Below are 24,751 nucleotides of genomic sequence, written 5' to 3'. Positions count from 1 at the left end.
GCGCCCGCCTGGCCGCCGCCTGCGGGGATCCCCATCCGGGAGCCGCCGCGCCCTCGCCTGCCGCCGAGCCCCGAGCCGCCGCAGCCGCAGAGGTAGGAGGCGCGCGCCGAACAATGACCGCGGCGGGAGCGCGGACCCGGTCGGAGGCAGCAACTTGTGCGAGTCCGGGTGGCCGCGGCGCACCGTGCGGCCCGAGCTCCCTGCGGGGACCGAGGGACCGTCTTGCCCCGGGCCAGCGGCCGGCTCCGCAACAATAGCCACAACACGGGCACCTCGGGCTCCCTGGTAGCTTACCTCCGCGGACCTCGGCTGCGTGGCGCGGAGCCCCTGGGTCCCCCGTGACCTCCTCCCCACCCCCCGCGCGCCCTTCCCCCGCTCTCCCGCATCCCACCCTGCCGGGTGACAGCGCCCCCGACGCCTCTTCCGGACCCGGAGGTGCAATCTCGGCCCTTGTGGTCAGTCGCCGGCCCGGGGAGGTGGTCGTTGGCTCAGGTGCCGCGGCGCCGCCGAGTCCCCGCAGCTCGCCCACGCGCGGCGAAAGGATCCGGGTGGGTGACAAAGAGGAACACACCCTCTTAAGTTAGATCTTGCAGCATGCTTTTATAGAGGACAAAGTTTGGGGGGGTTCCCCTTATTTTTTTCTTTTTAAAGTACCAGACAGATTTTTTTTTCTTATTTTTGTGTGTGTTGAGTATTTCAAAACAACTTCTGATTGCGGTTTTTACGATTTAAGTTAGGGAAACTTTAGCCGTGTGATCTAGCTCTTAAGTGTGTGCGTTATTTTTGGGGGGTGGAGAAGGGATTCTTTTTAGGCAGCTGGAGGCCAGGGCTGATGGGATTTTGCAGGGTCCCCCAGAAAAGAGCGAGGTGCGACTCACAAAGAACCGGGGAGCTGGTAAAGATGTGGGAAGGACTGCCTCTCATCTGGAACAGTTTACCGGGCTCAGCTCTCGCTCCCCTCCCCCCTTCTCTGGAGTACCGCGGCCTCCGGCTGTTTCATTTTATTTTTTTTGTTGTTAAAGCTTTCCTCCCTGTTAATTTGCCGCGTTTGACTGGCTTGGCCCTGGCTGCTGCCTTGGGGTACCTTGGGGACTCCCATCTCCTCCATCCAACAGGCAGCGTTTTCTGTGCCTAACCTCGCCCCAGCATTGGGCCGAATTTAATGTGCTTTGCACGTGAAGACTTACCAAGCCCATTTCAGAATATTCCCCCAGAGCAGTCTTGCTTTTCTTATGCCATCTGAACAAGGAATGGGCAAAGAAAAAAAAAATCTTTGGGTTCTGAAATCTTTAATGGGAGGAGCCTTTAAAAACCGGGTGGTTTTTAGGATAAGGCCGGGCCTTTCCCAAGTCTCTGGCATTCTTCCCGTCGTCCCAGTATTCTTGCTGGGGGTTTACTGGGGGTTTATCCTCTGCCTCTGACGATGCTTTTTATCCTGGGTCCGGCATCCACATGACTCACTTTATATTCCTGCAGCATCGTTCTGCAGCAAGACACTAATATTGGAGTTACTCCAAGCACAACGAAACGTTTGTGTTTTTAGAATGTCTGGCTAATGGATCTGCTTCTGGGTAAAATAAATAGAAGCATTATTGGGCAGTGGCTGGTTTACTGGGGGAGTTGGTGGTGAAGGGAGTGAGCCTGTCCAGCCCACAGGAAGCAAAAGATATTTGATGGTGAGGTAACTGTCTCTCAGGGGTGCAGACTCTATGCCTTGCTCCTCTGACTTGGGGTATGCTGTTACATTTAGAGGTTCTGTGTTGGGGATTCCTTCTGAAGTGGGGTGTGCAATGCAAACTCACCCCTTGATCCCCCTTTTTAAAGACAGGGTCTTAACTATGTAGCCCACGTTGGTATCTTAACCCGGGATCCACCTGCCTCAGTCCTCTGAGTGCCTGGATCCTAGGCATGTACTCCTCGTTGGCTATAATGTACTTTTTTACATTGATATGATCTTCCCTGGCATTGGATATGGGAATCATTGTTAGAATGCTAATACTCTGTGTGGACAGACTTAACAAAGAAAATGTCATAGTCTATCTTAAACAACTTTCTTGTTGGGTTACCTTAATTTTCTTAAAATTTCTGGAAATTATAAAAAACCTTGGTGAATATTTGTTTCGCTTTTCATTAAAGAAACTATCCAAGAAAAATGTTAAAAAGATTTATTTTTATTTTGTTATGTATGAGTGTCTGCATGCATGTATACATAGGCACCGTGTGTGCAGTGCCTCAAGAGGTCAGAAGAGGGCATCTGATTCCCTGGAACTGGAGTTACTGAGGCTGGGTGTGGGTGCTGGGAACTGAATTCTGGTCCTCACAAGAGCAACAAATGTTTTTGGCCACCAAAACATTTCTCCTGCCCTGAAAAAAAAAATTCAAACAATTTTTTGTGTGTTATGTGTATAAGTGTTTTACCTGCATGCTTGTAAGTGCACTCATGCATGCAATACCTGTGGAAGCCAGAAGAGGGTGTCACTTCTCCTGGAACTGGAGTTATGGATGGTTGTAAGCTGCTGTGTGGATGTTGAGAACCAAACCAGGTCCTCTGGAAGAGCAGCCAGTGCTCTTACCCACTGAGCCATCTCTTCACACACCACCCCCCAAATGTTTAAAGATGAGGATTAAATGTAGTGTTGAAAAGGTTAGGGTGTGGTGGTCACATATGTAATCCTAGCATTCTGGAGACTGAAGCAGGAAAACCTTCAAGTTCAAGGATAGCCTGGGCTGCACAGTGAGTTCAAGACCAGTCTTGACTCTCGTCAAAAAAAAAAAAAAAATTGGAGTCTAGTCCAGTATTTCTCAAGCACGCACATGTGTTTAATTCACTTGGAAAATGAGTGGAGGTAGACAACTCCAGGCAAAAAGACAAAAACCTAGTTGTTGTGTGTTGGATTTTCTTTGGGAAATCGGCCCCTGTGATAGTCTCAGATAGGGACACTATACCTCTATAGGGATGAAATGATTTGATTTGATAGCACGTCATATGGGGCTTCTTCTTCTTCTTATTTTTTTTTTTTTTTTTTTTTTTTTTTGACAGCCCCAGCTGTCCTGGAACTCACTAGGTGGTCTCGAGCTCACAGAGATCTGCCTACCTCAGTCTCTTAAGTGCTGGGATTAAAGGTATGAGCCACCATGCTCGGCGTATGGTTGGTTTTAAACCAACCTTTTGTGACTGGCCTTGCTTGTTGTAGAGAATGACTTTGTATTTGTTGAGAACTGCGCTTTTCCATCTAAAAGACGATGCTACAAATAAAGAGGGCTACACAATCCTGTAACACAGCCTTTGCAGTCCTTTTTACTTAGGCAAGAATAGAAATACTGCCTGGGAGCGGGAAGTGAACATAAGTGGTAGAACTTCTTTTTTTTTGCTTTTTAGCGGTTGAGATTTTTGCTGTGGCATTACATGAGCATAGTCCTCTGTCCCTCAGTGACATAGGTTTGGCTGTTACCTCATTAACCACTCCCATGTGGCTAAGGTCAGAGTCAAATGGTTTCCATTAGAATGACTGGAAATACTGACTTCTCTGTCATTTTATGCCAAATGCAGCTTTTGTTTTTAATCAAGAAGCTTCCTCAAAATGCTTTTTTCTTTTTTGGTCTTTTTGAGACAGGGTCTCCCTATAGTGGGACTGACCACTATGTAGATCAGGCTGGCCTTGAGCTCACAAGAGATCCACTTGCCTCTGCCTCCCAAGCACTGGTATTAAAGGCATGCACCACCATGGCTGTCGAAAATACTTTTTTTCAATGCAGAGAAACTGAGTTTTAATAGGGTATCTTTTTCTTGTTTTGTGTCAGTTGAAAATGTTTTGCCAAGTGGATGTTTTGAGAAAAAGTAGACAACTGATACATTATTTGAACATGGTACCCTGCGTTTGCTACTTGAGAAATAGGAGGACCATCAATACCACCAGACTAACCATGCTTAGTGCTGCTTATAAACTTTGACCAGGGCTGTGCAGTTTTATGATTTTGCTGTGGTATGGAAATTATAGATAGACGGCAAGATTTGGAATTAATGTAGGATACAACATTTTCACTGAATTAATTTCCTGTGCAAAACTTTCACTCATGCATATATTAAAACAGAAATGCTAAAGGCCAAACTAGATTGCCTAGTAGGATGACCCTCACTACAGCAAGACTAACTTGGCTTTTTGCTTTACCTGAAGACCTTTGGAGAAATGCTTTATTTATTAATTTTTATTTTTTAATTTTTTTGTCTTTTTGAGACAGGGTCTCCCTGTAGCCCCAGCTGTCCTGGAACTCGCTATGTAGACCAGGACGTCCTCGAACTCGGAGAGATTTGCCTGCCTCTGCAGACTAAAGGCGTGCGCCACCACACCCACCTTATTAATTTATTTTTAAAAGACAGGGTCTCACTATATAACTCTGGCTGTCCTGAAACTCACTAAAACTAGGCTGGTCTTGAACTTACAGAGATCCTCCTGCCCCTGCTTTTGGAGTGCTGGGATTAACAGCTGTGCCACCACTTGTAGCTGGAGAAAAGCTTTTCTTTTTTAAAAAATATTTTATTTACTATTTTAATTTATGTGTACCAGTGTATTGTCTGCATGTATGTAAATGCACCAGTGTTGTGCAGTTCCTGCAGAGGTCAGTAGAGGGTGTTGGATTCCCTGGAACTGAAGTTACAGATGATTGTTAGTTGCCATGTGGGTGCTGGGAACTGAACCTGAGTCCTCTGCAAGAGCCATCAGTGTTCTTAACCTCTGAGCCATCTCTCCAGCCCTCAAGAAATGCTTTTCATAAAGGTATTTTATTATCAATTTCAGAGGAATACTTATAAATCAGTAGTATGGTACTTTTTTGTTCTGATCCTGTTGTTTCCCTGGAAACAGGTAGTCCCTGGAACATAGCATACACTTGATAAATATTTGTTAAGTGAATAAACATGTCCAGCCTTTAATGTTCTTTTGAATTAGTCCCTGGGATTTAAGATTTTTTTTTTTTAATATGAAACTTGATCTTAGCAGTAATAGGTTACAGTTCTGCAACTTTGAGAATTTGATAGTTGACTTTTATGGTTATTTCTTTGTAATGGAGCAGTGTGGTCCTGAAAGCTGGCTGACATTATCAAAAGGCTGATGAGATGGCTCAGTGGATAAAGGAGTCTGCTTCCAAGTCTGACTACCTGAGTTCAATCCTTAGGACCCACATGGTGGAAGGAGAGAACCTACTCCTCAGGTTGTCCTCTGACGCCACATGCTGGCTGTGGCATGTCTGCCCCCGCTTCCTGTGTGTGTCCTCCCCATTAGAAATAAAATCTGAGGTCCAAGGACCCCATCAGTATCACACAAATAGCATACGGACAAAGCAAGGCAGATTTAACTTTTTCGAAAGGGTGACTTGCATGGTCAGTCAGATCCAGCAAGTCCAGCAAGCACACACTGGACCCGGAAGTTTGAGGGACTTTTATCTCTAACACAAGAAAACCTTGTCGTTTTCCCATTGGCTGGGGTCAGACCTCACAGTCTTTCCCGGTTGGCTAGTTTAAAAGAATCAGTGTGAAGGGAGAACTATAGTACTCCAGGCCATCAGACTCAGGAATGCACGGGGACCTTACCTTAAACAAAAGTCTTACAGGGTGTAGTGTGATTAAAAGAGTAGAATTTCTTGTCATCAAGTTCCAAGTTTTATAGGGTTTGAAAGAAAAGACTAATATCTACTATTTATTACACCACCCAACTAAATAAAATGTAATAAAAAGTAAATAAGTAAAAGAGCCACATATTCATTTCACACAGACACACACACACACACACACACACACACACACACACACACAATGCAGTAAAAACATGAAAAAAATGAAACACTGCAATCTTGCTGCCTAGTACCAAAAACTTCCATTAATATTTTGGTATCCTTTTATCTGTGTGACTAGTCTGCTGTGTTCTCTCTCTCTCTCTCTCTCTTTTTTTTTTTTTTTTGTACACAGAAGATCCTGGGATAATTTCCCTTCTCCTGAGATATATCTGCACTGGTTAGTTTTTGTCAACTTGACACACCTAGGAAGAGAGGACCTCAGTTGAGGAATTTCCTCCTTTGGGTTGACCTGTGGGCTATTCTAGGAGGCATTTTCTTGATTGCTAAATGTTGAAGGAGAGCCTAGCCCATCGTAGACAGGACTGTCCCTAGGCAGGTGGGTCTGGGCTGTATAAGAAAGGTAGCTGGGCAAGCCAAAGGAAGCAAGCCAGTCAACTGCATTCCTCCATGGTCTCTGCTTCAGTTCCTGCTTCCAGGTTCCTGCCTTGAGCTCTTGACCTGACGTCCCTCACTGATGGATTGTGACCTGGGAGATGTAAACTGAAATAAACCCTTTGTTCCCCAAGTTGGTTTTTGATCAGTGATTTATCACAGCAACAGAAAGCTAACTAGGACAATCTCTTAGAATTCCATGATTGCACATCTAACCATGGCAACTTCCCTTTTGGTGCTCCTTAGGAATATCTTTGTTTCTGGATGATGGGTAGGTGGGATTTGGAATTCTCAATCGTACTTCCTGTGTTATCCAACTCTTGTCCTGTTGCTGGCTAATTGCTATTTGTAACGATGTATCTTTTCTTTCTGGCATTCTGCAGTTCACTCTAATGGGTACAGGTGTGATTTCTTTTCCCCTTTGTGTTTATTTCTGTCTTTGTCTCTCCTCCCTCTCTACTCTCCTAGCCATCCTCTTTTTCCAGTTCATTTCTTTCAGCTCCTCCATGATTTTTCAATATCTGGACCTTGATAGTAGTTGTATTTACCCATCCATCTTCTGCCATTAGGTTGTTTTTGAGTTTGGCTGTCATGAACAAAGCTAAGAATATTTGTGAACAGGTCTTTGTGTAGAGGAAGGTATGCTTTTCATCTTTTCTGTTGGGTCTCACAAGATGCTTATATTTAATTGCCATCTATCTCTAAAAGTGTTTGACCGTTTCATATTCCCACCAGCCAAGCACAAAACTTCCATGACTACTTCTTGCCTGGCACCTGAAATTGTCAGCCTTTTCCATTTTAGCCCTTACGGAGAATGTGTAGTGATACTGGGATGCAATTTTACTTTATATTTTCCTGATGCCTTATGGAATCTTTTCAGTGTTTCCTGATCGTTGTCATTTTCTGTGAAGATCCACTATACTTTGTCTGTTTTCTATAACTTTATTGACTGTACTTGTCGTGAATGAACTGCATATGCTCAATACCGCCTTATCTTACAGTTGTGACTCTCCATACCTCTGTATATACATTCTTTGTTATATCTTCATCTTGTATTTTTATTTGTTCTTATATTTTCTCCTCTTTATTTTTGTTGTTGATGATGTCTTTAGAAAGAGCAAGCATTCTTTGCAAAACATTTCATATGTTCTAACTTTTGTTGTTTTTCCAAGACAGGGTCTCTCTGTAGCCCTAGCTGGCCTGGAACTTGTTATGTAGACCAGGCTGGCCTTGATCTCACAGAGATCTGCCTGCCTCTGCCTCCTGAGTACTGGAATTAAAGCATGTACCACCATGTCCGGCAACATTCTATTTTTAAGTTTATTTTTATGTGAATGAGTGTTTGCCTGCATGTATGTAAGTGTACCACATGCATGCAATGCCTGTGGAGACCATGGGACTGAACTTGGGTCCTCTGCTAGAACAGCCAGTGCCCTTAACTAGTGAGTTATCCCTCCAGCCTCTTAACATTCTAAAAATGGTAGTGTGGCACATTTGGGTGTCTGTATTTTTTTTTTTTTTAACCAGCATATTCTAGATCAGGTAAGTATTATAATGCCAAGAAGAAAGTTCTCTTAATTTTTGGTTCTTCTGCCTATTTAATGTAAATAATAAACATTGATTAATTTGACCAAGAATTTGTGTAACACTCTATGAAGCCATTAGGAAGCCTTCAAAAGTAATTGGGATTGGCGGGGAGGGATTAAAACCCTAGGACTTGGCCTTAACCTTCTTTCTTCTATGTCCTGTTAGACAGGTGATTGGTCCTCTTTCCCTAAGACCTCAAGGGACATTTCAGAATCCCTGTGTGCAAGGGGCAGAATGTCTGACTGATGGTATCTTAAGCTATCAAACAGTGGCCTCAAGTATAATGAGGTGAGCTCCCACTCCATGTCTGAGCACCCAGTGTCTCTGGCAGGGCGTGGTGGCACTCAGGAAGCAGAGGCAGGTGGATCTCTGTGAGTTGGAGGCCAGCCTGGTCTACATAGCGAGTTCCAGGCCAGCTGGAGCTCCAGGGAGACCCTGTCTCAAAACAGACCAAAAAAAAAAAAAAAAAAAAAAAAAGAAGGTGTTTCTGTCCTTCTACTCTGTCATTCCCAGCAGCTTGCTTTTTGTCCTTGGGCTTCTTACCTCTGGTTAATTAGATGCTGCAGCCTAATTAGCTGTTCTAGCTGAGGGCTGCTACAGCTCTGAGTTTCACACTCACTTCTGATGTTGTCAGACCAGTAGTGGCTCAGGCTCCTTGAAACTCTTTTGTCATGGAGAAAACTCCTTTCCAGAAGCCTCCAGCATCATCTGGGTTGTTTGTTAAACACAATCTGAGGAATGTTTTGTGCTTTGAAAAAAGAGCCCCAAAGACTAGATGGGATGTGCCAAGCCACAGCAGTTATATATATTATGACTTGTTGAAGAGGAGGGCAGTTCTAGAAGAAGGAGCTGGAATCCCTAAGTGTGTTATGGAGTTGTATAGCCTCCAGACACACAATTAAGTCATATTTTGAAGAAATTTTAAAATATTTTATTTTTATTTTATGTGTATGAGTATTTTGTGTGTACCATGTGTGTGCACTGCCCATGGAGGCCAGAAGAGGGCATTAGATCCCCTGGAACTGGAGTTATGGACCATTGTTAGCTGCCATGTGGGTGCTGGGAACTAAACCAGGATCCTCTGCAAGAGCAGCCAGTGCTCTTAACTGCTGCGCCATCTCTCTAGCTCATTATTTTCTTTAAAGTTAAAAAAATATATATATTTCAGTTTTATGTATGAGTGTATTGCCTGCAGGTAGGTAGGTGCACTTGTGCTGTACAGTGCCCCAGGAGGTCAGAAGAGGGTGCCGGATCCCCTGGAACTGGAGTTACAGTTTTTTTGGTCTTTTTGAGACAGGGTCTCCCTGTAGCCCCAGCTGTCTTGGAACTCACTCTGTAGACCAGGCTGGCCTTGAACTCACAGAGATCCGCCTGCTTCTGCCTCCCAAGTGCTGGGATTAAAGGCATGTGCCACCATGCCTGGCAAGTTACAGTTTTTAGCTGCCATGTGGGTGCTGGGAACCAAACTTGGGTTCTCTGCAAGATCAGCCAGTGCCCTTTACTATTGAATTATTTCTCCAGCCTCTTCTTTTTTAATTTTAAAATGTTAAGTAATATTATCTGCACTAAACAATGCATTTATTCCTAATTCCTAATTCTCTTTGAGGTAGGCCATACCAAAACACCATGACTGGTAGATTAATTGAAAGTTATTCATCTTTCACCTGCCATTTAACCTTACCTTTGAGAAAACTCCTTTCTACCTATTTTTTTTCAGGGAGGGGGGGGTGTGATGGTGATTTTTAGTTACCAGCTTGAGATCTAGGATCACCTGGGAGACAGGCCTCTAGGTATGCTTGTAGGTGACTGTCTTGATGTGGGAGACCCACCCACTGTGGGTGGCTCCATTTCCTGGGCTGCAGATCCTGAATGGAAGAAAATGGAGAAAGGGAGCTGCGCAGCACCCTGCATTCACTCCTCTCCTTCCTGGGTGTTAATTGACCAGCTGCTTCAAACCTGCTGCCTCAGCTTCCCTGCCATGATGGTCTGTACCTTAAGCTGCAAGCTTAAACCCTGTCTCCCTTAAATTACTTTAGTCAGGGTACTTTATCACAACCACAGGAAAAGAAACTAAGACAGATATCATGTCAAGTCAGTCTGACATACAGTTTTCAAGGACTTTTGATATTTGGCATATGCAAATCGTGCAGCTAAGTGTCCTTAAATCTGACCTCCTTTCATGGTGGTCTTATTGCACATCTGCCTGGAGTTGATGTTTAGCAGTTTACATTACAGAACGCAGCTGCAGCGGTGTCACTTGACTTTTTAAAGAAAAATAGTGGCAATACCTACCGTTTCCCTCCACCTGGAATGGTATTTATGCACACATCTGTATGATTAATTAATTAATTTTTATGTATTTGAGTATTTTGCCTGCATGGATGTGTGCATCTGTGTGTGGTGTGCAGTACCCAAGGAGGCCAGAAGATCCCTTGGAACTGGAGTTACAGATGATTGCTAGCTGCTATGTGGGTGCTGGGAACCAAACTTGGGTCCATTGCAACAACCATCTCTCCATGTTTAAGAGTTGGTGAGGACATTAATCTGACTTTTTTTTCTTAACTAAAATTTTTTTTTTCTGAGCTAGGATTTCGCTATGTAGCCCTAGTTGGCCCGGAACTCTCTAATGTAGATCAGGCTGGCCTTGAACTAACAGAGGTCTTCCTGCCTCTGCTGGGATTAAAGGCCTGCATCATCACACCCAGCTATCTGGGCTCTTTTATAATCCTCCCAGAACCCTTGATTGTCTAGCATCAGAATCTCCTGGGAGCTAAGAGGAAGGAACTCTTGAAAAAATAGCAGCTTGGGAAGCCAGAGCTGGTGTAGTTTGAATGTAAATTGTCTCCCTTAGATTCCTGTGTTTAAACACTTAATCCCCAGCTGGTGGTAATGTTTTGGAAGGTTCTGGAACCTTTGAGAGCTGGAGCTTTGCTGGAGGAAGTGGGTTATTTGGGGCAGGCCATAGATAGGCCCTTATTTGCTTTCTATTCTAAGATAGGAAGAGGTGTGGGGTCCCAGCTGCACCCTCCTGTCACCGTGGGGCTACTTGCTGCCATGGTGGACCATATCTGCTCAAACTGTGAACTAAAAGAAGCCCCTCCTCCCTTAGTTGCTCCTTGTCAGGCATTTGGTCACAGCAAACTTGAAAATAAACTCAGAAATGAGGTTTCCTAAATGAGACAAACATCTTACTGAATTTGTGAAGAAAAAGTGACTTAATAAGAATCTTAATTCATGTAAATGAACTGCAAATAAAAAAAAAACAAATCATGTAGGTAGAATGTAGAACAACAATATTCTTACCTTATTTTTAAATCAATACAATAAAAGCCAGCTGAGGGGGCTGGGGAAGAAGCACACATGGTAATGTGTGAAGGCTAGGTTACATCTTTAGCACCACTACCAGAAGAAAAACAAAATCTGAAGGACTGGGGGATGGCTCAGTTGGTAAAGAACTTGCTGTGTAAGTGCAAGGGTCTGACTTTGATCTTCAGAACACAGGTAAAAATAGGTGGGCAGGGTGGCATGTGCTTGTAATCCCAGCACTAGGAGGTGGAGGCAGATCCTGTGGCTTCCCTGCAGCTAGTGCTTGACTTGGTTGAATATTGTCCTTTATCACCATTTGTTAGCTTTGCAGTGACCAGCTGTGCACAGCTACGGAGTCTGTGGAATGAGCATCTCTGGATTTTGTTTTTAAAGCCTAGCTTGAGTCCTGCGGAGGATGGGGAGTTTTTAGCTCTCATTCAGCTCCCAGTGCCAACACAAGCAAGAGCAGAGGTTGATTTCTCAGTAGCTGAGACTTGGCTGCAAAGATTCTAGCTGCTGTGACGTGGTCTTTGCACCTCGTCTCTGCTTTTCTCTGGACTTCAGCTTTGTTTTTCTTGGGATTTTCTCTGCTGCTGTTCTGAGCAGGACAGCTGGGCAACAGTGTTGGGGAGGTACCATCTTGCACATTGCAGGATGTGTAGCATTGGTGGTGCCTACCTCAAAACTCAGTGGGTCCCTCCATTACCTGGGCTATGAACACCTTCCTGCATTTTTGGTGCCCTGGGAAGGAGAGTCCCAGTAAGGGGTTCTGCTGGGGTTAGGATCCTCTGGTTGTACTTGAACTCCCATCTTTCCCTATCCTCACTTGGACTATCTACTCTTGCAGTGGGGAGTGTGCCTGTGCTTTGGGAGTAGATGTAGAAGGATATGGAGGGAATGGATGGGTCATGGCCTGGATTACAGGCCTCATCCAACATCAGTCACCTTTCTAGGTAGGCAGACTTTCTAGGTACCAATGAAGGAAAGCAAAGGAGTGGAGAGAGGCTGAACGGGGCGCCGGGACAGAAACAGAAAGCAGAAACCTGTTCCCAGCTGAGAGCAGTTTGCTGAATTGATTGATTAATTTTTGTCTCATGTAGTCCAGGCTGACCTTAAACTCCCAATCCTCCTGCCTCCACTCAGGTGCTGGAATCGCAGCTCCATACTGCACACCCGGCTGCTCACAGGTCTGACCTGACATTCTGTGAGTGGTGTGTTGGAAGTCACTTGTCATTTGTAATATTTTGTCCTCATAACGGCATTCCTCCCGCTTGTCTTTAGACACACCTTCTGGCCTGGGAGAAGGGTAGAGTTAGTACCTGTCCAGCGTGGCTCTAGAGTACCGCTGTGCATCTCTAGCTGAAGGTGGAGAGTGGTCCAGAGTAGTTGCCATAGCCCCAGGGAGCCCAGGGAAGGGGAGCCCTAATCCATCTCCAGGGTGCAGGGCCTTTGTGCGATAATGCCATCATGTTGACAGGGAAGATCCTCTCTTTTTTGACACACCCAAGACTTGGCCATCCATCACAGCCTCAGTAGCAGTGACACCTTGAAAGGACACTCACTGCTAGAGAACATTGACATTTGGGATGGGGATGTAGCTCAGTGGGAGAGCTCTGTGCAGACTGCAGGGTCCTGAGGTACCAGCCAGGGGTGCAGCCAATGTTCTGCTATCCTTGAGGGCACTGACTCCCTGGTCTTTCTCACTAGTTAATTCTGGAGATAAGGAACTGTGCCTCAATCTTCAGTTGTGTCTTCTGGTACTTAAGAGCCTTTCTGTGACTGATTAGTGAAAGTCATATCATGGGGTCATGGGTAGCTGGGAAATCCCAATTCCTTATTAACTTCCCAGTTAATAAGTCTTCATGAGTTGGGAACCATGAAAGGGATGCTAGAAAGGGGCGTTGTCCTAAAGATTCTGGTACTTTGCAGAAGGTGTTCTTTATATTCGCATCAATGAATAAAACAGACAAAAAGTCTTATATGCATATGTATGCATATGTAAAAATTTCCCATTCAGTTGAGACATTTCTGCTATTGAAAGGAAGTGCCAACTTTGTGGGGCACTTGGTCAAGAGGTATCTAGGCATATGGTCACCTTAGTGCTCATAGAGCTACAGAGAAATGTGCAAGGGTCTGTTGAGGGTGAATGATGTTTGTCCCCTCTCCAGAGTCCCTCAGACATGTTCCCAGGTACTCTGGGGACAGATAGAGCAAGACTCCTGTGACCTCAGAGATGAACAGTGCCTTCTCTTCCAGTGAATATTTACTGAGAAGTTGAAGAACTTGTGTCAGTATGTGTGTGTGTGTGTGTGTGTGTGTGTGTGTGTGTATTTGGGTGTTAGATGGAACCCAGGGCCTCATGCTTGCCAGGCATGCACTCTAGTGCTTACTTACATCCCTAGCCCTCATGTTTAAGTTCTTTAACAAATCTTTGGCTCTTAGGAAAAATGTCCATGAGGAACATCGCAGGAGATTCATCCTCAGCTCTAAAGGTTATAAATGGTAATTGTTTGAAAGAAGATGGAATCCTGAGATACACATGATGGATTTAAAAAAAATATTTTATATATTGTTTTTATTTTATGCATATGAGTGTATTGCCTGCATGTGTGTAAGTACAGTTGTGTCTTTCAATGTCAGAAGAGGGTGTTGGATCCCCTGAAACTGGAGTTGTGGACAGTTGTTAGCTACCATGTGGGTGCTGGGAACCAAACCTGGGTTCTCTGCAAGAACAGCTAGTGCTCTTTAACTCTTAACTGAACTTTCTAGCCCCCCAATGACGGATTTTAAATAACTTGCTTGTAAAGATTCTTAGGATCAGCAGGTTTTTTAAGATTTGAAAATTAAGAGGCCCTTAGGCTATGAAGGTGATTAACAAGTGGACATATTTCTTCTTAGGGGAGAAGTGAATTGCAATAGCCTCTGCAAAGCATAAGCCATGCCTGGTGGCACATGCTTTTAATCCCAGAACTGGGGAGGCAGAGGCAAGTGGATCTCCATGAGATCAAGGTCAACCTGGCCTGTGTAGTTAGTTCCTTTAATCCCAATGAATTTAAGGCTTGCCTCATCTACATGGAGAATTCCAGGCTAGCTGGGGTTACATAGTGAGACCTTGCCTCAAAAAAAGAAAGCTTATATAGAGGCTAGAGAGATAGCTCAGTGGTTATGAGCACTGGCTGCTCTTACAGAGGACCAAAGTTCAGTTCCCAGCACCCACATCGTGGCTAATAACCACCTATAACTCCAGTTCTGGGGAATCATATGCCCTCTTCTGGCCTCCAGGGGCACTGCATGACATGGATGTGCTTACATCCACACAGGCAAAACACTCATACACATAAAATAAAAATAAATCAAAAGTATGTATAGTATATAGTATGCATGCATATATAATATTTTAAATTAATGTAGAATATCTATATTAATGTTACAAGAGTTACTTTTTTCCTTTGGGTATATAGTTCCATGTTTTAACACTTCTGGATCTGTGTCACCAACTCCACAATCAGAATATGGGACATTTCTCTCACTTCAGAACTCTCCCTCATGCTGCCCCTGTCCTCACCCCTAGCCCCTGTTAATCAGTCTTTGTCACTAATTACAGTTTGATCATCTCCAGAATGTCATACATGGAATCACAGCATATGTAATCTTTTAGACTATGCATACTAGGCTGGCCTTGATCTCACAAAGATCTGCCTGCCTCTGCCTCCTGAGTGCTGGGATCAAAGGCCTGCAATACCACGCCTGGCTTAGACTGACTTCTCTGAACTATCATAATGTCTTGGAGATTTTTCTGAGTATTATATGTGTCTAGAGTTGCTTCACTTCTACTGCTGAGTAGTGGTCATTGCTTAGACATACCACAGTGTGTCTGTCCATTCTTCTGCTCAAAGACATTTGGGTTGTTTCTAGTTGGGGCAGTTATGAGGATATTGTCTATAGATGCAGTGCTCCTTTAATTTCAACTTCATCTGTGAATATAGTGTTGATTTCTCATGGGTAAATATCTAGAAACAGAATCCTTTTTTTTGGTCTTTTGAGACAGGGTCTCCCTGCAGCCTCAGCTGGAACTCGCCATGTAGACCAGGCTGTCCTCGCTCTCACAGAGATCCACCTGCCTCTGCCTCCCAAGTACTGGGATTAAAGGTGTGTGCTACCATGCCCAAGTATTGTTTTTTTTTTTTTTTTTTAGTCATTTTAGTTGGAGTATAATAATATCTTATATTTTTAAAAATAAGAATACAGGGGCTGGAGAGATGGCTCAGCAGTTAAGAGCACTGACTGCTCTTGCAGAGGACCTGGGTTCGATCCCCAGCACCCACATGGCGGCTACAAATCATCCTTAACTCCAGTTCCAGGGCAAGCCGAAGCTCTCTTCTGACCTCCACAGCATTGCATGACATGGGTGCACTCACATACATGCAGGCAATACACTCATACACATAAAAAAATAAAAATAATAAAAATATTAAAAATAAGAATACAGAGAAAATAATTTTTAATTGCATTTAGTGTGTGTGCATATGCACATGCACGTGCATGCATGCAGAAGCGCATGGTATAGCATATGTGTAGAGGTCAGAGGACAACTTGTGGGAGTCATTTCTCTCCTTTCTCCATGTGGGTCTTGGGGATTGAACTCAGGTCATCAGACATGTCGGCTCACAAGAGCCATCTTTCTGGCCCAAGAAAATAATTTTTGAAGGGTGCTTAAATAAAGAGATGACTTAGTTTATTGGACTACCTAGCAAAGGCCTACAGAGCTGTGGTAGCTGCCTGTGTGTTGAAGGGTGGATCAGAACAGGCAGTGGGTGCTTAGAAGTCAAGGTCCAGAATGCATCTCTGTCAGCGGGAAGTGAATGTGAGCAAGTCAGTGCATGGGCGCTTAGCTCTGAAGCTGATAAGGGAGGTAGATTAATTTCCTCATCTAACTTGGTAATTCCCTACATAAATAATTCAGTGATAATAAAATTACCAAAGCAGCTGTAAGATAGGATAGAAAAGCACGCAGCCATGGGGCTTGTGCTGTTTATGACCCCTGCGACAAATTTAATGGCTTTAAGCAGCAGTAAATAACCTTTTGTAATTTCTGTGGGTTAGGACTCCGGGAGTGGCTTAAGTGAGCAGTTTTGACTTCAAATGTTTGCAGTAAGGATGGCAGCTGGGGCTGTATGTAAGATCTTTTTCCAAGGAACCTCAGCAACTCCGCGGGCCGGGTGGAGCATACCACAGTGTGACACACCACTTGACATGAGTGAGTTTCCATGAAGAAGCACTGTTAGGAACTTTTGGGAATTGATGAGCTAGTCTTGGAAGTTATACGCTGCTGCTTCCATGGTGTTCTTTGTCACAGGGCCAGCTGTGACTCAGTGGGAGGTGACTTCACAGCGTGGATGCCAGGAGGCGGGGCACATTGGGCGCTGTCTTGGAAACTGACTCTAGCAACCCAAAGGACCCATATTCAACTGCTGGCTTGGACATGTGGTCCTGTGGTCTAGAGAAAGTAATTTCATTTCTGTTGCAGTTTCCTTCGGTATTTTAAAAAAACAGAGGTTGTATCTCCTGAATACTGTGTATGGATCATGAATTCTAAATAACTTGCTCATAAAGTCTTTGGGATCAGTGTTTTTTAGATTTAGAATTTTTGGAGACTTGGAGTTTCTTTGGAGAATTAAAGATGATTTATTACAAGGGATGCTGGCTATATATATGTATATGTGTATATATATGTATATATGTGTATGTATACGCATACACATATATACACACACATACATACACACACACAAATAAACCAAAAATGTAATTTGGTAACTTGGGCTGAGGACGTAGCTCAGTTGTTTAGCTCAGTTGATAGGGTGTATGTTCTGAAACCTTTGGTTCCATCTCCAGCATTGAATAAACTGGATGTGGTGGTGTGTGCCTGTGATCCCAGCTCCTCCTGTGGAGGCAGAAGGAGCAAGAGTTCTAGGTCATCCTGTATAACAGAGCAGGACTGGAGAGATGACTCAGCAATTAATAGTACTGGCTGCTCTTGCAGAGGACCCAGGTTCAGTTCCCAGCACTCACTTGGTGGCTAACAATCATCTGTAACTCCAGTTCCCAGGGATCCTATACCCTCTTCTGGCCTCGGGCTATTTCACAACATGGGTGCACTTATATACATGCAGACAAAATACTCAGACACATAAAAAAGATAAAAAGAATTATGACACGATGAGTTCAGGATGAGCCTGGGCTACATGAGACCCTATCTCAGAAAATGCAAACAAAAACCAGTAATAACATCCAAAACTTGGTAGCTATTGTTTGTATTATTGTTGTTGTTATTATTATTGTTTTTTGAGACAGGTTCTTCTTATAGCTCCAACTGGCCCAGGACACTCTATGTAGACAGGACTGGCCTCAATCTCATAGAGCTCCATCTGCCTCTGCCCTTAGTGCTGGGATTAAAAACGGTACCACCACGCCCATCTGTTTTATTAAACTAATGAAGCTTTGACTCTTTTTTTTTTTTTTTTTTTTGGTCTTTTTTAGACAGAGTCTCCTGTAGCCCCAGCTGGCCTGGAACTCACTATGCAGACCAGGCTGGCCTTGAACTCACAGAAATCCAACTGCCTCTGCCTCCGGAGGGGTGTGCCACCATGCCCGGCCTGAGGCTTTGACTCTTAACTGAGCAGAATATGTAAATAGATAAACACATCCAGGAGCAAATAATCTTTTTAGCAAAAGTCTTTGGTCAAGGTTTTCTTCCCTTTTAGTGCCTACATATATATTTTTTTTTCCTGGAAGAGGAATTATGAATTATGAATTCAGCATTATGAAATGCTGAAGTCCAAATTCCGTAATCTCTTCAGATAAGACAGGTGCATTCTACTGGACTGTGCCAGAAGGACTCTGAGGTAGTATTGTTGAGCATTGCCTGCCTGCAGACCAGGTGTGAAGGGTTACCTCCCCTCATCCCTGTGTCCTTATAGAGAGTTCAGAAAATGCTCTTAGCAAGATGCTGTTGCATAACTCACTTCAAAGGTAATAAGAGATAGTTTATTCTAGAGCCAAATATGAGTGGCCATGGCCTGGGAACATAGATTCAGGTTACCCCAAGTTCCATGTTCCAATGTAATGATGGTTTCATGAAATTTTTATAGTAACAAAACAAAGAAAAGTTATAAATCAAGATGTTTTCAAAACATTGGTGGGAACATTAAGCAGGCAGATAGAGCAAAAGAGAAATCTCAGCTATAGGCCTCAGATGCTCTCTGATGACACTCAACCTTTTGGATGGTAGAAATTGGTGGTCTGCTAAGTCTACATTCCGAAAGCCTTTTTAAAAAAATATTTTATTATTTTTATTTTATGTGTGTGAATGTATTGTCTGTACATATGTAATGCACTGGTGTTGTGCAATGCCTGTTAGAGGTCAGAAGAGAGTGTTGGATTCCCCTGGGACTGGAGTTCCAGACAGTTGTTAGCCATCATGTAGGTGCTGGGAATTGAACCCAGGTCCTCTGCAGTCAGTGTTCTTAACTGCTGAGCCATCCCTCTAACCCCCCAACAGGTTTTATATGTTAGTCACAAGATGGTAAGTCAGAAACAAAGGTGAGCAAGGAGTGGCTATTTAGGGGGCTAAAGATAAAAAAATTAATTTATTTTGAGATAAAATGACTCAAGATAAATGGCAATTAGGCTCTGGACCTGCAACATTCCAAACTCTCCACAATCATTGAAGTTCTAATCAGTCGCTTCACGTAGACCATTTTTTTTTTTAATATTTTTCGTATTTATTATTTTTATTTAATGTGTATGCATGTATTGCCTGCATGTAGGTCAGTGCACCTGTGTCGTGCAATGCCCAAGGAGGACAGAAGAAGCTGTCGGATCCCCTGGAACTGGAGTTACAGACAGTCATTAGCTGCCATGTGGGTGCTGGGATTTGAACCCGGGTCTTCTGCAAGAACAGTCAGTGTTATTAACCGCTGAGCCATCTCTCCAGCTCCAGCCATTCAGTTTTAAGATGCAGTTTTTCAGAGAACTTCCCTTCACAGTGCATAAGTCAGTTAGAAGGCTTTCATTTTGGGGAACGATCTTGTGTGGGGTTGAGCCGCTCTGTCTTGCCACACTGATGATGAAGGTGGTTGGAAGAGGGCAGGTGTCTTGCCTCATTCTTTTTCCAGCCTTCCACCCCACCCCACCCCATGCTGGCCTAGGCCAAGTTCATCAAAGAAGTCATAGGAACCTTCCTCTCTTTCTCCTCTCCACACCTGCCCAGGCTCTGCTATCCACTAAGACCTTCTGGGATTTGACATTCACCCAGTCCCCACCTACCTCCTTCCAGAAACTTCTACTTGAGGGTCTCACTTGGACCCTCTGTGTGTTTATTTTCTACCCCACTCATTTTATTTGAGCACTCTTAAGTCCTAAACTGTGTTCCCATTGCTTTACATGTACAGACTCATCTATAACTGCTCTCATTTTCACTCCCATCTTATGTAAGAGGAAACAGGCACAGAGAGGTTCAGTGACTTACTTGTCTAGGGTCACACAGCTGGAAGCTAGCTCAGGAAGTCCTTTGCCACTTACTGAGAGCAGCTTAAGTTTTTATACTCCTGCAGTCTTTGTGGAAGACTATATTAAGTGGTAACCTTTGTCACACATTGTTTCCTTTTGTGTATGTATGTGTGGTGCATATGTGCATGGTTGTGGTATATGTACCTAGAGGCCAGAAGAGGTTATCAGGTGCCCTGCTGTATCATTTTCTATCCTATTTTCCTGAGACAGTGCCTCTCACTGAACCTGGAGCTGGGCTAGCAGCTGGCAAGCCCCAGCGATCCTGCTGTCACCACACCACACAGGGCTGGAGTTGTAGGCATGTGTGTGGCCATGCCTGGCTTTTTGTGGGAGTCCTGGGGATTTGAACTCAGGTTCTCATTGTTCAGGCAGCAAGTGCTTTTATCCACTGAGCCATCTCCCCAGCCCATGACAGATCATTTCTTCACTTGCCACCTCCTGTAGGATTAGAGGTCTGAAGGAGTTCCTCTGGTACCCTTCTCTCTTGTCTGAGGGTCCCTTACCACTTCTTTTGTGGTTGCTACTTAAAACTTGATCACATTTACTTAAAATTGTATGGAAGATAAATACATAGAGAAAAGGATGTTATTTACAGTTTCCTTCAGATAGGACTCATAGCAGTGTTTGTTTTTTAAGATAGTGTCTCATATAGCCCAGGCTGGCTTCAAGAGTTCTATGTAGCTAAGGATAACCTTGAACTTGGATTCTCTTTCCTCTCCCTCCATGCAGGCATGCATTGCCATGCCCAGTTTATCGGTGTTGGGCATGAACCTAGGCTTTCCCTCATGCTAGCGCTCTGAGAACTGAACTGTACCCCAAGCTGATTTCTTAAATCTCTTTTGAATTGCTTTATATTTGAATTGCTTTATAGTTCCCATCATGAATTTTTATTGCTTTTACAATTAAGAAACCATGTCACAACAAGAAGTAAAAACAGTTTTTTCCAAAGATTCGTAAAGGAAAATCTTGAAGAACACCCCCCACCCTCTATGAGCTGGGCTGAGCTTGTACACGTGAGCCATCAAGTGTGATGTACTGCAGGACATGGCATTGTAATCTTATCCTTGCTGTACTACTGGAAATTTCTATGTCAAGACCCCTTTCTTCTTTCTTGTGTGGCACACCCAGAAACAGGTTCACGTGGCTCTTAGAGGAGGGGCAGGTTTCTTCTGTAGATGGCTTTCCCAAGGATTCTCTTTGTCACTTGAAGTTGAAGGTGAAGAGATCTGTTGTCCAGAGCAGTGGGATGCTTTGGTTTCAGTGAGCCCTAAGCAGGAGTCCATTCAGAATAGTAATCCCAAAGCCACATAAATGTATCCCAAAGTATGAGAGTGAGGTCTGAAGTTGGGGAGAAGGTCTATGATAGGATGGAATAGGGCTTCATTGATGCTTTAAAGTCATTTCAACAGGACTGTAGGGGAGAGAAACTGTCCTAGTGGTATGGTCCTTATATATTTTTTATTTCTATATTTTAGTAGGTGCTATGTAGCCCAGACTGGCCTTGAACTCCTGATCCTTTTGCCTCTAGTTCCTAAATCCTGGGATTACAAGTAGCCTGTGCCACCACACCTGGGCCTTTTTTTGTTTGTTTGTTTTGTTTTGGGACAGGGTTTCTCTGTATAGCCAAGACTGGCCTGAAACTTGCTATTGTAGCCCAAGCTGGCCTCAAATATGGTGATTCTCCTGCCTCGGTTTCCTAAGTGTTGGGTTTATAATCTTGTGCCACCACACCAGGCTCATTTGTTTCTTTAAAACAAAATAATATCTTGTGAAAATGTTTCAAATGAAGCAAAGTGGTCAGGCAAAATCAGCCTGACTCCACATGGAGATTGCTTTCTTCTTCCTGTTTGCCTTATTTAGCTGTCTTTCCTTACATTTTAAAAGGTAGATTTTTTTTTTTTTTTTTTTTTTTTTTAGAGCAGCTTTAGGTTCACAGCTAATGGAGCAGAAGTTAGTTCCCACTAGTCTCCCCACATCTCCTTAATTAAAAAATTTTTTTACATTGTTTCCTTTTTCCAATTTGTAATCTAGTCTACATATGTTTTGTGAATTTCTTTTCCCCCTATAATCTTGCCTCAGTAATCCTTAAATCAACATGATTAAGGTCAAAGGTCTTTTAAGGTCATTTCCTGTTGACCTTTGTTCAGAGGAATGTAGCTCTGTTCACATGATGGGGAGGCAATCCAGATGACTTGCTCTGTGAATATTTATCATGTGGAGATTCCCAGGATGAGTTGAGCAGCATTTAGAGCCTGGGAGGGATGGGCCTCTACTGCTTTCTTTTATCATCACTAGACTTTTTTTTTTCTCAAAGGCCTGTGGTGGTAGTTGTGGGGGTGGAGGTGGGTTGGGATTTGCTTGCTACTAAAAGTGTTCAGCCTTCCTGTGGCATCAGACAGAACTGTGATGGAGTGTTTTTCCAGCAAAGTCTTGAGTGTGAAGGAGCACCTGAGTTAGAGCAACACTCTTGGCAGTCAATACATCTGTGGGCCCTGCCTGATGGCCAAGTGTCAGACAGAAAATTTCCAAGGTGGTGGGTGGTCAGCATTTGGCTAGGGGGCTCACTTTCTCAGGAGTGTGAGCAAGCCTGTCTTTGTGTTCCTGGAGACTGGCCTCTTTCATGAGCTTGAGAGGAACTTTTGCCTAGCTAAGGCAGAGGCCGTGGTCTTCGGTGGGAGTTCATAAATCTCTGTTGAGTGAGAGAGAAGGAGGCTCCTTTTCAGAGTTTCTAGAAAAAGTGCTTCTTCTTGGACTGGAGCTCACCTCACAGCTGTTTGGCTTCTGGTCTGTGAAAGCCTGGGATGGAGGGTCACCTACTGGTGGCAGATCTATATTTGCCCCTCCCTGATCTAGCCCTCCCAGGCTGTGTGTAGAGCTTCTGAACTCTGTCTCTGAGTCTACAGGCCAGGTTGGTCTCTGGCAGAGTCAGAAATGCTGAAACAATGTTCTTGCAAGTCAGGAGCTCCAAGATCTTAAAAACAAATACCGTTTAAGATGGAGGGGGAAAAAGCTTATTTTGCGCTGTGATATCATGCATTAGTGACTTATAAATTAAACTTAGCATGACCTTTCTAAACACCCATTATTATGGTCTTCAGCATAATTCAGAGTAAATTGTCGGATTGTGGACTGCCTTTATGAGTCATTCTGTTGGCAGGTGCCCCCGTGAGTAGCCTGGTAGGGCACCCGGAGCATTAGTGGGTGGGCAGGCAGGGCAGGGAGGCTCCGGGATCTGCTATGGTGTGCACACCTCCTGTGGTATTTACTGATTGGCGGCTCAGGGGAGGCATTTGAGTCATGTGGAGGTTTGCTGAGCATCTGGACTCTGTCTACCTGACAGCCACTCAGCAGTGTTTCTGGAGGGGGTGGGGCATTTTTGTTCTAGATGGATAGATTGGGGAGTCTGGGGCACCCTCCCTAGGTTACACAGGAGCAAAAGAAGAGGTTCTTCCTCAGTAAACCTCTGGTTTTATATTTGATTAAACAACAAAGTGACACATCTGTGGCCCTCATTTTGTGTTTTTAATCTCCTGCTGTGGATTCCCTGAAAGCTTTATTGGTCTTTTGGAGAGCTTAGATTTTTGCTTAATAGGAAACAAGCTCCTAATTGTTTTAGGAATGACATGGTCCTTCTCTGTGATCTGACCATTTGTCTGAGAAAGAATCTCATGGCAGGGAGGGGCAAGTTGGGGAGGTTAGGGGGTTAGGGCAGTGTCTGGGAACAAGGCTTTGTCAGTCCAGGAACATCTCCAGTGCAGGATGTGAGTAGAACTTTCCTTGCCATCCTTGATCTTGAAAATACTAGAAGTTTGGTATACTTGAAAATGCTAATGTTAGAAGTTATTCTGGAGTTTATTTTTTTTTTAATATTTGAAATTGGTGGGTTGGAGAGATGGCATAGCACTTAAGAGCACTGGCTGCTCTTGCAGAGAACCTGGGTTTGATTCCTAACACTCACATGGCAGCTAACAACCATCTGTAACTCCAGTTGCAGGAGATCCAACACCCTCTTCTGACTTCCGCAGATATTGCATGACAGGGGTGCACTTACATACATGCAGGCAATATATTTATACACATAAAAATAGTAAGATTTAAAAATCGAAATTGTATAATTTGGCATATGATGCTGACACTAAAGGACATAAACATTTATGTGTGTATACATTGCATGTGTGCGTGCATTAGTATGTGAGTGTGGGAGGTCAGAGGTCTTCCACCTTGTATAAGTCAGGTCTCTGTTATTTTTCTGCTGCGTAAGGCTAGCCCATGAGCTTCCAGGGGATTGATTCTCCTTGTCCCCAATTCCTATCTCCTGTAGGAGCTCAGAATTACAGATGCTACATAGCTTTTACCCAAGTTCTAGGGATTTGACTCAGGTCTTCACACTTGTGTGACAAGCACGTTTACCTACTGAGTCATCTGTCCAGCCCTAAGGAAATGAAAAATTTCTGAGGAAAAATACTCAGTGTTCATAATGCTATGGGAAAATGGTTTGTTAAGTAAACAATGAGAGTAAAGTTACTCAGAAAAAGTGGATCTAAGAGAAACTGCTTTCCCAATACTAGCATCATTAGTTTTTTTTTAATAATTAAAATTTTTTAAATTTATTATTTTTATTTTATGTGTATGAGTGTTAGGCCTGCATGTAGGTAAGTGCACCCGTGTTGTACAGTGCCTGTGGAGGACAGAAGAGGCTGTTGGATTCCCTGGAACTGGAGTTAGGGACAGTTGTTAGCTGCCACGTAGGTGCTGGGATTCAAACCTGGGTCTTCTGCAAGAACAACCAGTGTTCTTAACCGCTGAGCCATCTCTCCAGCCCACTTTTTTTGGGGGAGGGGGTTGTTTTTGAGACAGGGTCTCCCTGTAGCCCTAGCTGGCCTGGAACTCACTATGTAGACCAGGCTGGCCTCTAACACACAGAGACCTGCCTGCCTCTGCCTCCCAAGTGCTGGGTGCAGAAATGTGGGCTACCATGCCTGGCTTCATTAGTAGTTCTTATCCATTAAGATAAGCCCAGTAGAACCTTAATGTGATAATTTCCCATTATTAAAAAATACTCTTC

At 43.9% G+C, this 24,751-nt stretch overlaps 1 protein-coding gene across 3 annotated transcripts in view; it reads left to right on the top strand.

Moving 5' to 3' along the window:
- Positions 1 to 5: 5 nt before the first annotated feature.
- Farp1 (FERM, ARH/RhoGEF and pleckstrin domain protein 1) overlaps positions 6 to 24,751 on the top strand; it is a 304,589-nt gene continuing 279,843 nt past the window's right edge. For 2 of the 3 annotated variants that reach the window (XM_008823592.2, XM_008823588.2), the window contains exon 1: positions 6 to 92. The gene's annotated coding sequence lies outside the window, so the exon portion shown is untranslated. Of the gene's footprint in view, positions 93 to 130; positions 549 to 24,751 lie in introns of those variants that run through there. The other variant, XM_008823591.3, reaches the window with a different exon arrangement.

This window comes from Nannospalax galili, unplaced genomic scaffold, assembly GCF_000622305.1.
Source record: "Nannospalax galili isolate Female #2095 unplaced genomic scaffold, S.galili_v1.0 scaffold528, whole genome shotgun sequence".
NCBI classification, from domain to species: Eukaryota; Metazoa; Chordata; class Mammalia; order Rodentia; family Spalacidae; genus Nannospalax; species Nannospalax galili.
Note: the sequence above shows the minus strand (reverse complement) of the source record. Positions and strands in the feature narration are given on the sequence as shown.